Consider the following 12,842-nt stretch of genomic DNA (forward strand, 5'->3'; position numbering starts at 1 on the left):
CACGTTGAGCCAGTTAGCCTCCAGATGTCAGCCCCGAAGACCAGCAACACGGGAACGATCACCCGATAGGTAGACGGGTGCATGATCAAAGCCCTGATTGGCACACCTTAGCGGCCAGTCCACAGGGGCCCCCACTCAGGATGCTCAAGACAGTTCCTCAAAAGAGCTTATAAATTTGAACACCAAAATGGCAATGCTCTCGGGTCCCCTCCCTTTCCGGGAGCTTTGTACTCTTGCTCAGTAAACACTGCCTTGCTGCCCACCAGTCTTCGTCGGGGCTATGTCTTCATCCTTGGAAGCGGCGTGATCGAGAACCACAGGCACTAAGGGAGCAAAAATCCTGTTAACAGTTGGGCACCGGAAAGAGACAGGGTGTGCCCATCAGGCAGGCTCAGGGGTTCATGGAGAGCTGAGGCCACCAACCGAGCCTAGGGGCTGTCAGGTTGACGGTTAGAGAAGCATCCTGGTCAGCTGGGGTGCAGACATGGACCCCTTGGGGCTGACCAGACATGGCAGAGCTCCATCTCTGTTGTCTCTTTCCATAGGGGAAGTAAAAACCAGGTACACACACATGCACACTCGCACACATGCACACAGGCATGCACGTGCACACACATGGAGGGAGGGGGGAGGGGAGCAGGGTTTTGGAGAAGGACAAAAAAGTGAATCAGTCCCAGCGGGAGAAGATTCCATCTAATCCTTTTATTTATTTATTTTTTTAAAGATTTTATTTATTTGACAGAGACACNGCTGTTGGCACCACCGCCACCCTCCACCCTCACCCCACAGGCAAAGTAGAATTTTCAAAAGGATCCAATCCCATACTTAAAGGGGAAGGTTTTAACGGTGCCCCCTCCCCCTGGATATTGACATTTACCTGTATTTGCACAGAGAGTCAAAAGCCACCATAACATGTTAAAGTGGAGGGGGGGTCCCTGGGGCCAGGCAGATGAGGGTCTTTTTACTGCTTTCTTTCTCCCTCCCTCCTTCCTCTTACTCTTTCCTTCTCCATGAAAATCATTTACATATTTTTTAAAAAATTGCTCTGCAAAAAGAAAAGGAACCCCAAGGTGAGCGCACCCTAGAGGAGCGGCCCCCACCCCCAGTCCACCAGTGTTGGCACCGCCCACCCTTCATGAAGGCCAGACTCCAGCAGTGCTTGGCCACACCTCTCCCTCTGCACCCTCCAAGAAAGACAGGCAGCTTTCACCCTGCCAAGTTTGTTCCAGTGCATTCTGCCCTTGGGAGGACTTCAGAAGAGGCTGAAAATGGAGGGCCTGGGGAAGGCAAAGTGTGTTCGTCGCATGTAGGTGCGTGGGCCCCCCAACGCCCACTGCCCACCCCAGCCTAACTAAATAACTGCAATTTTGAGAAGACTGAGTTAGATTTGCGTGCACGGACCATGCAGGCGCGCTGACAGAGCTTGCAAGGTTTTTGGGCGTGTGGCTCGTCCTTAGAAAGCGTGGGGTGTCCCTCAGGGCCGAGAATACAGACAGGAATGACGTTTGACCCATTCATCCATTCGCACATTGGTTCTTCATCAGTATTCATTAAACACTGTTCCCTGCCACCATGTCATCAACATCAGTCCCCAATCTGAGCTCTGGGACACAATTCTCCCACCCCTGTCATCTGTGGACCCCACCTCCTAGGTCTCATTAGCCGCACTCCTGCCCCGTGTCTCTGGGAGCAGGTGACTAACTGCGTGAATTCTGCAGCGACTTTACCCAATCAAAGGTCCTGGCCTGTCCTCGGGGGGCAAAGACGCCCCGTGTGTGTGTGTGTGTGTGTGTGTGTGTGTGTGTGTGTGTACTTGTGTTGGGGGATGAGGGCTTCCCTGGGAGAGCTTGTGTCTCCCATGGCAAAGCGGAGCCAAGGCGGCAGCCTGAGATGAATGAGAGTTTCTCCCTTGATCATAATCATGGATGTCAAGAGGGGAGTTTCTGAGTCATCAGGTGGTCCCTTCCTCTTGGGGACCAGTGAGCGGGGAACCTGGTGTATGAGTCTGTGAGAGCCATCTGACAAAGCAGCACAGACTGAGTGGCTTCGACCACAGAAATTTGTCATCTCGGTTCTGGAGGCTGGGAGTCTGAAATCAAGGTGTGGGCTGGTTTGGCTCCTTCCGAGGGCCCCGAGGGAAGGATCCGCCCAGGCCTCTCTTCTCAGCTTGCAGATGGCCGCCTTCTCCCTGTGGCTCTTCATGTCATCTTTTCTCAATGTGTGTCCCTGTGTCCAAATGTCCCCTTTTTATGCCAACACCAGACATACTGGATGAAGGCCCACCCTAATGACCTCATAGGAGCTTGATCGTTCCTGTAAAGACCCCCATCTCCAAGTCATGTCCCATTCTGAGGGACTAGGACTTCACCATGTGAATGGGGTGGAGATGGAATTCAGCCCCTGACACTGGGCTGGTCTTGGGCGAGGTGCGAGGGGAGTGGGCCTGTCGGGCAGGCCATAACCGAGGCAGCTTGAGGAACGCAGCAGGCCCTAGGCGGAGGCCACAAGAATGCGTCGTTCATTTTCACAAGTGTGGTCTTGCAAATGTGGCTGCTTGGTTCTCTCGGATGGGCCACGGGATACCCCCACGTGGGGGCTGAGTCTCCCTGGCACCGTGTTGAGATTCTTTTTCTCCTCCAGGGACGCAGATGGCATTAATAACCGGAGAGAATTATCTATTGTCCATAGGCCAAGAACACTGAGATCTGTGCACCCCTTCCCAGATACGGGCTACAGATCTGGGTCAAGGGAGGGCTGGCGGTGAGAAGCGTGAAGAGTGGAGTCCCTCTCGTGTGGATAAAAGAATAGAGAAGAACCTACCCCCCCCAGCATTCCAAATGAGGCGAGAGAGCTGTGATTGGATGTCACGATGGGCCCACAGTCACCCCCCAGGAAAGCCATAAAAGCCAGGGCCCTGCGGTGTCAGCACCCCCAGGAGTGAGCCGCACCAGCCCGCTCCAGGCCCCAGCCCGCTCCAGGCCCCAGCCCGCTCCAGGCCCAAGCCCGCCCGGCAGGACATGGGAGAGCCCCGTTTTCCAAGACGACAGGAGCCTGAGGTAATACCTGAATGCAGTGTTGTCCCCACCCGAGGGCACAAGGGACAGCTGGTCCTTCTGGCCGGTTTCTGGCTCATTGTGATCGGAAAGGAAGTTCAGCCTTGCAGGGCAGGAGGGAGGTCCCCCATCCCGGCGTTCCCAGGTACAAGGCGCTGATGCAGTGCCTTTTAAAACAGCCATCCTGGGGCACTTGGGTGGCTCAGTTAAGCGTCCAACTCTTGATTTCAGCTCAGGTCATGATCTCGGGGTCATGCGTCCGTTTGAGGATATTCTCTCTCTCCCTCTGCCTCTCCCCCTGCTCACTCTCACTAAATAAATAAATAAATAAATAAATAAATAAATAAATAAATAAATAAAATCTTTATTTAAAAAAAAGGCCATCCTGCCCCAGCTGTCCTATGATCGGGGAAAGTTTCCTGGCCATGCTTGGGCCAGGCAGGAGGAGTGATCTGGGGACAGAGTCAGGACTTCTTGGAGGAATCTTGATGAGAACCCAGGAAATTCTGGGTTTTATCTTTCCGAGGGCCATTAGTTTCTTTAGGAACTCCCTCTGTGAGCAAATTTCAAATCTGGAAATCCTTAAAGAGGTCATCACCTCTTTACCTCCAGCAGCCCTCCTGGGGCTTACTTCCCCTCCCTGGGGTACCCCAGCTCCCAGTCCACAGTCTGCCAGGACACAGGCCTGGACCCAGTCCTCCGAGCATCCCCAGGACAAGACACATGCCCAGCCTTAAGGTCTGTAGACAGGGATGTTGCCGGCCACAGCCTCGCGCGTGACCCCAAGGTGGCAGAGCGATCCTACCCTGTTCCTTTTTTTTTTTTTTTTAATACTTTGTTTTAGGCAAGCAGGGGGAGGGGCAGAGGGAAAGGGAGAGAGAGAATCTCAAGCAGGATGTTGAGCTCCATCTCATGACCTTGAGATCAGGACCTAACTGAAAATCAAGAGTGGGGTGCTTAACCGACTGAGCCACCCAGACGCTCCCTGTTGCCTACGTCTAACACAGCTTCCAAAGTATCTAGACTGCCATAACCACCACCACCAGCTATCCTTCCATTGCTCGCACGGTGCTTTAACAAATACTTCTGATGCTCGAGGACACAGAAGCACGGTGAGTGCAGCATTAACTCCTCGCTAGGACTCCAAGGGCCTCCTTCTGGATGGGACTCTCACCCTGATCCCCCAACCTCTGGGAGTCCAGGGGAAATCCAGAGAGACTGTCTGGAGGAAAGTGCAGAGCTGCCCATCTCCATCCCCCTGCACGGGTACCAGCAAGCTCTTCTCACTGGCGGCTCGTGTCATTCCACAAATATCTGTTGAGTTGGCCGGGAAGTACAGGGCACAGTCCTGTCCTGTCCTGTCGTATTCTTGTTTTTTTAAATAAGGATTTTATTTATTTATTTAGAGAGGGAGGGAGAGAGAAGGAAAGAGGGGGAGAGCACGCCAGAGGGGAGGGGTGGGGAGAGGAGAGAGAATTTCAAGGAGACTCTGTGCTGAGCATGGAGCCCAACCCCACGACCCTGACACCATGACCTGAGCTGGAATCGGGAGTCGGATGCCCAAGTGACTGAGCCGCCCAAGCACCCCTGTCCTATCCTATCCTGGTTCATCCTAACCTATTTACCACGTCCGAGCACAAGTAGGGTCCCAGGCGTTCCGAATTCTGCACAGTAGGGCTTCCTGAATGTGTTTGATTGTAGGCGTTCCGGGAGCTTGTTGAAAGGACAGATTCCCAGTCCCAGTCCCAGCCCTGGAGCATCCTGATGGGGGATGGCTGAGGCGGGCCCGGGCATCTGTATTCCTAGCAGGGCCCCAGTGACTGTTACAGTTAGCCACGCCTCGGGCCCTGTGTTGGGGACCCAGATGAGCCCTATACCGTCCCCGCCCCTGACTTCCCTGATGGTCCTGTGAAGGCCTCTTGGGAGCGTGGGAGCCCCTGGGTGACGGCCCACAGGGAAACTTTAAACCATTTTGTCACCCTTTGGGGACTGTGGGGGGAGGGCCTGAGCGGTAGAAAGGGGAAGAGTCAAATGACCCAAGGCCTGTCATCCCCTCACACACACCTCCCAAGAACTGAGGCTCCATTTGGGGTCAGGCTGCATATCCTTCTGGAATTTTCAAGGGCTCTGTTCATCCTCCTCCCAGAATTCCTGGAGAACAGAAATCAGATGGGACTGACAGGGGCAGGGTCGCAGGGCTGGGATGCAGGACCCCCAGGGCCACTTGTCTGCACCATTTCCTGCGTCCGATAGAAGGGCGAGGCCCCTCCCCTTCAGGCCACTGGGATTTTTGCCTTGACCTGAGTACCGCTTCCACCGTTTAAGGTAATCCTTTGTTTTCCTCTCTGTTTATGTGCTTCCTAGCAAACTGTGAACTCCCAGAAAGGAAAGTTGTCATAATTTTATCTTCATGTCCCCAGCGCTTGGCACAATGTAGGCGGTCATTAAACAGCTGTCAAATAAACCAATAAGCCGTGCCTGGGCGCAGAGTGCCCCCTGGTGGATTCAGGAGTATGGCCGTGTCTCAGGTCTTGGGCTGAGCAGCCTACCTGGAGGCACGTGTCCTGACCCTCTGGTTCTGGGCCGCCCATCCAAGTGTGAGGTCATGCGGGGCTGGAGTCGGCATCGTGGTCCCTGGAAAGGCAGGGCTATCCTAGGATGATGAGGGACAGATGAGAAAGGGTCACTCAGGGCACAGGGGAAAGAAGAGCGGGGGTGGGGGGAAGAAGGTTTGAAAGGAGTCTGAGCGATCGCGCAGAAGAGCGAGGACCAGGACGGCTGCTCTGTTGGCCTTGGATATTAAGCAAGCGGCACGAGCCGCAGCCAACTTCCCTTTCCCCTTGAGCGCGGCAGGGCAGTGGTGGTGCGATAAAGCCAGTAGACGCAGGAACCCCAAACCCTTCTGGAGCGCGGACACTGGGGAGTGGTGCGATCATTATCCTCACTTTACAGAGGGACAGGCTGAGGCTCAGAGAAGTGAGTAAGTCGGCCAAGGTCACACAGCTTGTCAGTGGCGGGACGGGGATTCAAAACCAGGCCGTGAGACCCAGAGTCCCTGCTCGCTATCATCGTCAGCACGTTCATTTGCTTTCAGAGCCGACTTGGTGGATCAGATCCTGTGGAAGGGCTGGGGCTGGGACACCAAATCCCACAGCCGTGAGCTTTGCTGTTCTGTCGAGTTCCCCTGCACGAATGCCTGCCCTCTGTCTCTGGAGAGAGTTTTGGGGATTCATGGGTTAGAGTGGCTCCCCAAGGTCAAGTGCGCGGCTAACTTCTCTGCCTCCTGCACCTGCACCTGGGTACGTCCACGGTCTGTCTGAAGCCTCTTTCCTCTCCTGCATCCCCCGTCTTCCTCAGGGTGTGGGTGCCGTGCCAGGGCTCCACCCAAATCAACAGAGTCAGAATCTCGGGGTGCACTGGGTGGGGGAAGGGAAAGGAGGTTGGAAAGGTGGCTCAGGCATGGGTATTTTTTAAAAAGCTCCCCAAGTGAGTTAAATATGCACCATGGTTGAGAACCCCTGTGGGCTTCCGTGTAGACAAATTCAGTCAGTGAGACTAGAAAGCTATGTCAGGATCACCCGCCTTTCTGCTTCGTCCGTGGGGGCTCCCCAGTGCTGCCCTGTCTTTTCTCCATCCCCTCCCCTCCCTGCACAGACACACACATGCACCCCAAAGCAGCCCACCACCACAGCCGAGCCTCCTGTTTTCTAGAGCTGGAAACTCAGCAACGTGCAAGCTCTCATCCTTGGGTCTCCTCCCCATGTGGCTAAAACACACATTCAGAAAGGGGCCTCTGTTGACGGGGAGCCTTGGGGTGCTCGGGCCTTGAACCCAGAGCATGCCAGTAGAGAGCTTAACTGGGAGAGAGGGCAGGGAGGTTGACCCATTTCCCGTCTTTTCAATCCCAGAGGTGAGGCTGCTGCCCCGCCACCCCCACCTGCAGCCTCAGCCCCGCCCCTCTTCTAGAACAGCCCAATGGAGGCAAGAAGTGGAGCAACAGCCTGGTCAACCGAACAGGCAGCTGGGCAGTCCCAGGTGGACCTCAGAGCTGGCCGTCTGGTGGGCATCTGAGCGTCCTCTGGGTCTCACTGGCTAGGAACCAGGAGCCTGAAAAGCCCCAGAGCCTGAGTTCCAGTGTCTCCCAACTCTCCTGGGCAGCCTGGTCCAAGAGGTGGGTTCTGTCCAGTTCCTTTCTCCATACTTTCCCTCCCCCCCTTCCCCTGTTCCTCGTCCACCACCGAGGGGCCCCCTGCCTTTCTGAAGGGGGCTACAATGGGGCTACAATCTCTCTCCAAGGGGCTGGAGCCTTCCCCTTCTTCCTGGTCTACTGGCTGGAAGATCTGGAAGGATCAATGCCACACACCTGGGTATGTGTACAGAAGCCTCTCCTCTTCCTGGCTTAGGAAATAGAAACAAAATTATCCGCCTGAGAAAGCCGGCAGTTCTGGCAACCACCGACAGATGGCGCTATGTACCGCCCGTAGCTGGCTAATTCCAAATTTACCTGGGTTCTAGAGAGAGCGACCTCCCTACTGGCAGCAGACTGCACTGCCTCTTGCCTGCTGGGTCCCCCTGCCTGATTTGCGTTCCCTAGTTCAGGCCACCTTGGGAATTAGGACCAGGACTGTTGGACCTGCCTGGCACTGCCCCACAGCCTGCCTCCTCCAAGGCTAGGTTTGGCCATCGGGCTCATCCCAGCTCTACTCTGTCCAGTCTGTGCTCACTCCCCACCCCACCACCCCATTCTCTGGGACCCTCATGTGTCCGCTGGGGCCAACCACAGCTGGAACAGCCAGGCAGGGATGGGCTGGGGTGGAGCCAAAGTGGAGTCAGGGGGCAGTCAGGAGTTGAAGCATGGAAGGTGCTGGAATTCAGGGAGCAATGGAGCCAGAGAGGAGTGAGCTGGGCACACGAGAGGCCAGGCCAGGGCAGTGGATCTTGCCTTCGGTTCTGACAAGCGGACCCTGCACTTTTGTACTTCATCCCTCACTTCCTTGGGAGAGGTAGACACCCCTTCCCTCTGTTGGAAGTTTTTAACGCCTTTGGTACTTGGTTTGTTGGCAGCCTTCCCTGTTCCTCTCACACTGCAGCAGGAGGAAATCAGCTCTTTGAAATAGTCACAATTTGGTCAGTGTCAGGAAGGGTCTGAGGGAGATTGGGGCAGAGGAGGGAATAAAAAACAAGGACATGGGATGCCTGTTTAAGCGTCTGCCTTCAGCTCAGGTCATGATCTCAGGGTCCTGGGATCAAGGCCTGCATTGGGCTCCCTGCTCAGTGGAGAGCCTGCTTCTCCGTCTGCCTGCCGCTCTGCCTGCTTGTGCTCTCTCTGAAAAATAAATGAATAAAATCTTTTAAGAAAAGATTAAAAAAAAAAGAAGCACATACAAAGAAGGATGTACAAAGATGAAGAGGGGTAGATGGCTGGGGCTGGTGGTGGAGAGAAGGCCTTTGGGTTCACGTTCACAATGGGCTTCTAATTTGTTTTTTAAAGATTTATTTATTTAGTTTAGAAAGAGCGAGTGTTGGGGGGAGCAGAGGGAGAGGGAGAGAGAATCCCAAGCAGACTCCGTGCTGAGCACAGAGCCCAATGTGGGGCTTGATCTCACCACCCTGAGATCATGACCTGGTCTGAAACCAAGTGGTGGGCACTTCACCGACTGAGACCCCAAGACGTCCCCAAATTTGTTTTTTAAGAATTTAGGTATAACATCATAAAATTTACTCATTTTATATGTGTACTTCAATAATTATAAGTGAATTTACAATTGTGCAACCATTACCATAACCCGATTTTAGAACATTTCTACAAACTTAGTATTGACATTATTCCTAAGTAAGTTTGTCCTTAAAGTCCCAGAGTTTATGGGACTTCCCCTCCTGGGAAGGAGAGAAGGTATCCTTCCCATAACTCTGTAGCTGGGTCCCACTGCCAGCTGCACTGCGAGTGAATATTTTTATAAACCTTGTAGTCGCGTGTGTGTGGAGGTATGTTGCATGTCAAAAGCCTCGATTTGTTACATGCTCTAATTTCCATTAATCCTCTTTTGGACTCTTCCTTTCGTCATATACTAAAAAACTCAGGTACTGAAAGTGGGTCAGACCTGTGTGGATCTCAAGGAGACACAGAAAACCAGAAAGAAAGAAAAAGAACACAACAAACTCAGGCAAGGGGAGGTGACGCAATTAGCTTCACTTTTCTACCCGGAGGCATGTATAATCCTCACTTTCTGCCTTGGAACAGGGAGGGGGACACGGTCACATCTACAGCTAACGCTTACCTGCTGCAAAGTCCTATTGCAAGAACTCTTGGCTTGCCTTAAGCAGCCCCTTGAAACACATGCATTCCGGGCAACCGTCGAGGGTCCCCTCCCTCTTCGGGAGCTTTGTACTTTCAATAAACTTGGCTTTGCTACCCATCAAAAAAAGAAAGAAAAAAGAAAAAAGGAACACATGCATTCTACCAGCTTCTGGAAATGTCTGTGGGAAGGCTGCTGTGGGTGCTGGGACAGATAAGCTGTGGTGTCAAGGAGGTTATAGGGGTGTGCGTGTGTTTGAGGAAGCTTCTGACCTTCCTGAGATGGGGTCATTCCCAGAGTGCCAGAAACTCACATAGTCATGCTCAAGGCCAAATGTGCTTCTCGAAGCCAATATAAGTGTTTGAACTGACTGTTTGCTGACTCATCCCACCCATCTCGCTCTGTCGGGACAGGGGTGAGAGCCCACAGGGACTGTTTTCTGTTTGTCTGGCAGAGAAACAGGCCTGGGGCTGCCCTTGGATCAGGAAGGAGGAGGAAGCAGAAGGTGGTGATGGGGAGGCTGGGGGAACGAGGACTCCCAGGCAAGCCCATCAATGTGCCGGCCTCGATTGTCCAACATCCTCTTCCCCATCGCACTCCTGGGCTAGTTTGATGCCCTCCACTGCCTTCTAGAACCCACTCTCCCCCTGCCCTGAGCAGTCATTCACAGAAGTTGGGGTTCTTATAAGTAAGTTATCTCATCTCTCTGAGCGTGAGGGGCAGAGGTGAGCACATTTCAGGGCGCGAGTTCAGTAAACAGCAGCCTACGACGTGACGGACAGGTGCGTTCTCGTCTCTGCTGTCGTGAGGAGCCTGCCGTGGGGCGGGGGCAGGGCCGGCGGCACTGCTCCCATTTCACAGAAGGAAGCACTGATGACCGACTGAGGCTGTACCTGCAGCCGGAATGCAGCTCAGGGCCAGGACACAAAGGCCGGACCTCCGTGCTGTGCTAACCCCATGTCACAGGCAGGGGTCCCCCGGGGCTGGCTCCCCTCACCCACCTCTTAGGCTATCAGCTGTCATTCAGGAGACACGGGAGGCCCATGCTGGCCGGAGGCGGCCCCAGGGCATCTGCCCACGTTGTGTGTCCCTGGGGCGTCGGGAGAGGACGGCCCGAGAACACTGGATGCTGCCCCTGCCTCCGTCTCCAGGTGCGCACGCAGGCTGCTGGCCTCCGAGAGAGGTCGTGATGGCCTGGCTTCTCTGTAACCACCCCCAGTTCTGGTTTCCTCATCCTGGGCAGTGCGGTGGGCATGTGAGCCTGGGGCTGCGGGGGGCCCTGCGTGGTCCCTGCTTTCGTGGAGTCCTACCATGAAAAGGACGGTGTTCAGTGACACCCCGGCGTGGGTGAGCAAACACAGAAACAGACATCACAGGGGACAGGGACGCAGGAGGGGGCTCAGAGGGGCCTGGAGGAGGCAGGGGTGTCTCCTGAGGGGATGGCTTGAGTGCAGCCTTGAGTGAGTGAGCAGGGGGCCACGAAGGAGGCTGAAGGTGAAGGGATGACCTTGAAGAGGCCCATGCCCCTCCTGCTGCTGATGCCCCAGTCCCTGGGACTGTGACTTCGAGGAGCCCCAGGGCCACCCTTCTGGATAGAGCCCGGAGCAGGCCCTGGCCGGGTGCTCCCGCCGACCTCCACAGGCCCCCATGAGACCAGGTCTCACTCCTGGTCCTCTCTCTGGGGTGCAGACATTCTCTCCTGGTCCAGGCACCTGTGAGGGGGGCAGGGCCTGCACGGAGCAGCGGCTCTGTGCACAGGAAGCCTCGGGAGCCCTCTGAGGGGGGGGACAGAGAGTGCTCTCGCCCCCTCCCCCACTCACGCAGTTTCGTCTCAACCTAGAACACAGTGTGCCCAGGGCCAAGCCGGAGAGCGTGTTATGGGCCACGACCGGCTGGTTGTGGACTACGATCCTGGGACTACGAAATGCACTGGAATAAGGGTTGGTCAAGCTGCCCGGGCCCCTGAAGGGTCCGGCCATGCTGGAGTAGGTTCCCTGAGACGGGCAGGAGGGTGGGCTGTGGGCAGTCCCTGGGAGTCCAGTCGAAAGTCAGGCTGTGCCAGACGGGGAAACCAGATGCTTCCAGGGCTCTGTCCTCCTTCCCAGCTGCCCTTCCTCCACCGCTTCTCATTCACAGTTATCCTTTTCCTCTGGAGATCCTGAAGATATTAACCCCGTGGAGACAAAGCATCTGGCACATAGTAGGTGCTGGGACCCCCTCCCCTCTCATTACGGACTCACCCAACGGTCAGCTCCCTTCTACGGCCAGACGGTCATGTGGCCACTTCCTCTAGGCTTTTTGCCCACACTTGAGGGGCACCCACAGTGGGTGAAGGGCCTTGAGCTCCAGAAAGGAAGAGGCAGAGTGATGGGGAGCCATCAACTGCCCAGGAGAGAGGGCAGCTCTGAAATTGTGCCACCTTGGAAAGGGAAGTTCTGCCGAATGGCCCCACAGCTAAACTGTCCCCAAATCTCTTCTGGGGCCCCTACCGTTCACAGGACTCAATGCAGTGTCTGCCCAGAGAGCCCCCATCCAGCACTGCCCACCCCTGTCTCCGCTGGCCTCCGAGCACCTGCGTCCACACTGGGGAGAGGCTCTGAACCTGACAAGCCCCAGGCCTGCGGTTCTCAGGCTTGGTCTTCCCCTAAATCACGTCCACTGGCAGTTACTAGGGAGCGGGGGGGAAGGTGTCACTTCCCTAATCTGACAGCACGCGGCAATTTTTTAGAGGAATTTATTTATTTATTTTAGAAAGAGAGAGCAGGGGGAGAGGCAGAGGGAGAGGGAGAGAGACTCTCAAGCAGACTCCATGCAGAGCATGGAACCCAACTCGGGGCTCGATCTCACCACCCTGAGATTGTGACCTGAGGTCGGACGCTTAACTGACTGTGCCACCCAGGTGTCCCATCATGTGGCAATTTTGCATCATTTTGCTTCTTCCTTAGTGTTTGTGGGCAGGTTGGGGCGAGCAGGATCGAGTCCCCTGCCCTTCCTCCTCCAGGAGTCCAGATGGTTCTCTGTGCTCCTAGGAGGAACCACACCCCACAGATCATTTGTGAAGCACACCTCTCCCTATTGAATCTTATTTTCCTATTGCCTTTCTTTCTTTTTCTTTTTTGAATTTTTAAAATTTTAATTTTATTTATTTTTTATTTTTATTAAGTAGGCTCCATGCCCATCATGGAGCCCAACGCGGGGCTTGAACTCACGACCCTGAGAGCTGAGCCAAGGTCAAGAGTCAGACACCGAGGTGTCCCCCTATTGCCTTTCTTTAGAGGAAAGATGTATTCCCTTGGGGAAAGACTGACCTAACGACATCATTACCTCCCATTTGAGTATTATTTTTTTTAAAGATTTTTTTAATTTATTTATGTGACAGAGAGACAGCCAGCGAGAGAGGGAACACAACAGGGGAGTGAGAGAGGAAGAAGCAGGCTCCCAGCGGAGGAGCCCGATGTGGGACTCGATCCCAGAACACCAGGATCACGCCCTG

The sequence above is a fragment of the Ailuropoda melanoleuca genome, chromosome 13 (assembly GCF_002007445.2).
Source record: "Ailuropoda melanoleuca isolate Jingjing chromosome 13, ASM200744v2, whole genome shotgun sequence".
Taxonomy (NCBI): Eukaryota; Metazoa; Chordata; class Mammalia; order Carnivora; family Ursidae; genus Ailuropoda; species Ailuropoda melanoleuca.